Below are 5,621 nucleotides of genomic sequence, written 5' to 3'. Positions count from 1 at the left end.
ATATTAACCTTTGTATATGTTTATTTTTAACTACGTTTTTATCCTTTTATCAGTGATTTATATAAAGGAAAAAGACAGTGGCAGATAAATTAATATACATACACAATAATAATACATAAAATTACCCCTTCTGTAGATTACAGTTAGTGGTAAAAACGTTAAAAACAATTTAATAAACCAGCTAATCAAATTTAATTATAAGTTGTAAAGCTAACCAATAAAAAACGTCAATATGAAACTTTGGGGACTATAGTAATAAACAGCCCTATGTCCCCTCTGTCTCTACATTGTATTAAGAAAAATCATTGTTTGCGGATAGAAACAAATATAGCAATCGTCAGGAAAAGAGGGATAAGTTTCCAACCCTCTCTCCACCCCACCACCTTCCAAAAAAACAGAGCGTGTAGTTTTTGTTTTACATTTTGAAAACCATAGAATAAGTAATTTTTTTTGTCCTAAAGATTAATCACTACGGGGTGTTCACCTACCCAAATGGTATACAGCCTAAAACCTGCCCTGTGCCATTAATAAGTCTGAAGACGATGAAAGTCCCTTAATGACGTCATAAAAATGAGGGATAAAAGGAGGAGTGGGAAAGAAAACTCCTAAAAAAGAGATGGATAATCCCTCGTTTTTATGACGTAATATGCTGATTAGGGACTTTTTTCGTCTTCATAAGTCTCATCAACGAAAGGCTTATCTAGTTGTTATTGAGATCTTATGTGACAAAAATATTTATAATATTGTTATTCCTTTTATTTGTTGGGGTGTATAATATTATGTTTATAGGATTTATTTGATATTTGTTTGTCCACACATTTGTATTTATTATATGCTTCAGGCAGGGAATGGAGATGTAAATTATACTGCCCCATAATATTTATAATCTATCTGCTATTCATTAGCTTTAAGACTTTGTGGGTATATTGAGTTTTTATTAGTGATCCAAAGAAGAAAATAAAATGGTCGATAAATTGATGTAAATCCCAAATGATCATACATAAAATTACCTCTTCCGTAGATTACAATTAGTGGTTGAAACGTTAGGACACTCATCTTAATAAGCCAACCAATCAAAATTCAATAATAAATAGTCCTCAAAGTTATTAAGCCAACAAAAAAGAAAACGTTGTTATGCAACTTTGGGTACTTGTGTAATCTCCCATTCCCTCCATGTTGACTTCATTCCTTTTTTTAATCCAATAACTTTAATTGTAAGTGTTTTTTCTAATATAATCGTTGGCTACCTTAAATTATCGTCAATTGTTCCATCCCTGAAAATCCCTGAGTACACTTTGACACTACAAATGAATATTGAGTAGAGAACCTATTATACAAACAGGGAAGTCTAGCTTTAAGTCACAGCAAAACACAAATGTTTGGATCTAGTACGTAAAATGTTCCTAGAATCGAAAATTTACTGTAACTAATTTTTTTTCCTTCTCATTTTTCACACAGGGGTAGCCAGTCTGACCAACAATTCTACAAAATATCACGAAACCTTTAGTGGTATCTTGTGATATAGTTTGTTTTTGTAATGTAAGTGAAGAGGGGTGGGAAAGAAGGGGAGGAAAAGGGGAAGGGAGTTGTGGAGAAATTTTCCTTTAGCGTTGCTTTTTGTACTGTGCTTTTTGTGGATGTTGTCATCTTACTCTTTGTCATCAATAATGTCTTAAGGTAACTCTCCTCCATCTATAATTCATTATTAGTTGATGTTTGACTGTAAAGAAGCACCCTGTCGGTTCATCCATTAGCTAAATCTTTCTCTAACAACAAACAAATTTATATAATTAGACATCCTGTTTTTATAACAGAACATGCTTTGATTAAGTTCTTTTTCCTATTATAAGTAAGGGAAAAAGATATATAAGAAAAAAAAACTTTTTTATATGCATTTCTATCTTATTTTCTAGGGATAAAGAAAGCGGACTTTAATATTTTCAAGATTTGAATATTGTAATTCTCGTGTATCTTTTATTTTAATTTGTCAATCCGTAAGTCAGTCATTTCTTAACGTTTTTGGGGAATTTTCTCATGTTATTCAAGATAGACGGCCAATTTTGTGAAGATTCCCAATACCAATGAACATTCAGTATTCAACTTACTTTGTCCGTCGGTCAGTCATATGTATAAATTTCAAAAGATATAGAAATATGTGAAAAAGGTTTCGTGAGGTTTTTAACAAATGCTCATTATATCTCCATGTCCGTATTCCCATCCATGATTTTATGTGCTTCGCTTCTTATGGATGTTTTTATATTGTTTCTCATAATTTGGAGCCTTGATTAATTACTTATCATTTATCATATTTATTATACCCTTATTCTTAACTTTATGACAAAAAAAAACAAATAATTTTGTTCACCTGTTTCCTCCAATCAACCTATCCTTAGATGCCTAGTGGTATATCAATCATTTACTTACTTTTGTATCCAACTTTGTTATTTCTTTGCATTGATCTAAGTTTTGTGACAGCGCAGATGCTGTATAATAAGGGATAAACGTTAGTTTGTCGACTGGCTAATAAATATATATAAGTACGGATGTATAACCCAGACAACTACAAATGTCAGTGCTGGTGACCTTTTCGTCTGCTAACAAATTGTTTTCTGCTCTTTTGTAACGACTTATCTTTATAAATATTTCCTACGTTATAGGTTGATATTCAAAGACCCATTGAAATCTGGCACAGGGTCTTACCCCGGTAACATAAAGTTATTTAGCCCCTGCCCCCTTTATTCTTTTAATTTAATCACTCGCTGACTAATGAAATGATTAAACACTTTATTTAGTTGAATCTTTTTTGTTAATTGTCTCAAATCTTGTTCTATTTCATCAGCTTAGATAAACAGTTTTGTAATTTGTGCCCCATGCCCAACATTATCATTCTTTTACTTAGAAATAAGAACAAGTTTTGGTTATATAAGAATTTTTTAATAAGCAATGATTTTCTATAGTTGGGGTAGGTCCGTCTAGCATATTTGTAAGATACACCAAATAAGTGAAATTAAGAGAAAAAACAATGGCCAATAAATTCATTTCCAATGATGATACACACAATTGCCCTTTCCGTAGAAAACAGTTAGTTATTGATACGTTTGGAGACCCAACTTAATAAACAAACTAATCAAAATTTAATAAAAGCCCCAAAATTTGTTTAGCAAACGAATAAAAAAATCATTATTATATATCTTTTGATTTTTGGGATATTTTATTTTGTACCTAATTTTCTATCAAGATGTTGTTGTTATTTTACAAGGCTTTTTGTAATGTAAACCATTATAGTCAGATTATTTATCTGATTTGTAGATGAATGTTGTCATCCTTGTTTTATTTACTTAGAAATCAAAGGGATATCTTGGAACTAATTATAATATTTTACTTATATTTCCTTTCTTGCCTAATTATATTCTAAGATTTAGCAAAGCCTACATGTAATGAATAAAAATGACGACATTCATTAAAACGAAGCTCAATTTATTAGAAAATATATTATACCTATCAGTTACAGGAAACTATAAGAGAGTTTAAAAATTATTATTAAATAATTTTTAAGATTTAGTAAGAAATGAAAGCTACCAGTCCTATATAGTAGCTAAGCTTCAAATATTATTTAAAATTGACAGAGCTGTGACATATTTGCCGCCAAAATGAACCAATCGCGTGTCTTTTATGTCAAAAACAGCCAATGATGGACTTATCTCCTGACAAGGAGACACATGATTGGTTGATTTTAGCGCCAAATGTAGAAATATTGTACTATTTATTTATCCCATCGTATGATAGACAGCTTTCCGCGTATAGGAAAAAGAAAAATTATATGATTTTTTTTATTATTCGTGGAAAATTGTCTATGATACAACACTTTTTTTTAATGTGGCTCATAGCTGGTTTTAATCAAGCTGATATTAATCGATCTATCAGTCATACTTGAAAAACAATTTTGAAATGAAGCTTTTGGCCATATAAAGCAATACAAAAGCTTAAATCATGCATATGACGCAATTAGTAATATGTAATTATATTTTCATAAACAAAAGTAGTGTATGTGTGTGTGTGTGTCTTAATTTTCCTAATTGTAATTAAGTTTGCATAATATTGTACAGTTAGGTGAACAAATGAATTTCTCTATATTGGTACTGCTTATATTTGAGTGTAAAAAGAAGGACTTTGTCTATTGTCTATGTAAAATGTAATGATATTTTTTGTTAACAAATTTGTACATTTACAATTGAATGGCAAGAGAATCATAGACGATTAGGGGGGGGGGGGGGCTGGGGTAAAGGATTTTTATCTCCTTGAAAATTTTAAAAAATACATCAGGTTACCCCCTCTCCCCCTTCATGACCTTTGAAGTTACATTAAAGGAATTAACCTTCTGATTGCGCATTTTTTAATTGGGCGATTTCTATTGGGAGGTCGTGAGTATATCCCAACCCCCCCCCCCAAAAAAAAAAAAAGTTATAAGAATATGATCACTTTTATGTATTAGAATTTAGTAGATACAAACATCTGCAATTGCAAGGTGATAAACTCATTTCAGATTTGTCATTATATACAATAATCCATACATGTATCTAACTGTTGTAATTTGGACATGCCATAATTTTGTTTCATTATCATGTCACAGGGTATTACGGAGTTAATAACACCCAGCCAATGTGTAAAATAAAAAATATATAGCAGATGAGTATTTACATAAAAACAAAGCTTTTTTGCTTTCCAGTATAATCAAGAATGTTAGTATAGTTTTGTATATTTCAACTTTGCATTTAGATTCCTCTTACTGTAAGGTACAATTTAAATAGCGTAGCAACTCTTGTCTTGGTATACAAAATTCGATTTTATGGGTTACTAAAGGAGGGAGGAGACACAGGCATTATAAACAACTTGTTATTTTAATGTGATTAAGTATGAGCAACCCCCCCCCCCCCATGCATGAGATAATCCATAAAAATATGATTATAAATAAAAGAATATAAATGTTTACTACAAAGATGTACATTTAAGACAATTGTATTTCACCCTTCTTTAGAATTAGATTTGCCTGTATGTATGTATTTTGACATTCGTATTTCTATTATTGAATTTTAAAAGCTAAAGTAGAAGAATATGGTGCTTTTAAGCAATTTATACAGGAATGACAACTTCCATTAAAGCGAAATTCTAAAAAAATACACACTAATGAATATTACCAAACAAAAAGCTGCAATTTAATATTAAATAGAGAAAAATATTTTTTAATCATTTATTTTAATTGATAAATTTTTTCTTGTTTACCCAATCATTTTTATGAAATAATTAATTTTTTTAATATAAAGTCAGTAATAACCAGAAAAAAAATTATTATAAAAATTAATGATTATTTTTCAAATACACGAATAAACCTTAAACTTTTAATCAATTAAAAAAGTAATTCAAAGTTTCTAAAATTCTTTTCATTTATTGTTGACAATTTAATAAATGAAAGGTTAAATCAGGGACGTCCAAGGGGGGGGGGGGGTAAAGGGGTTGTTGCTCCCCCCCTCTCAAATAAATTTGGGGGTGCCATAGGCCAAATTCTATTATTTTACCCCCACCCAAAAAGCTTTGACGTCCTTATGTACAGATTAGCTTGGAAG

Source organism: Acartia tonsa, chromosome 10 (genome assembly GCF_053477335.1).
Source record: "Acartia tonsa isolate MP-2025a chromosome 10, ASM5347733v1, whole genome shotgun sequence".
NCBI classification, from domain to species: domain Eukaryota; kingdom Metazoa; phylum Arthropoda; class Copepoda; order Calanoida; family Acartiidae; genus Acartia; species Acartia tonsa.
This window is presented reverse-complemented; position numbering follows the sequence as displayed.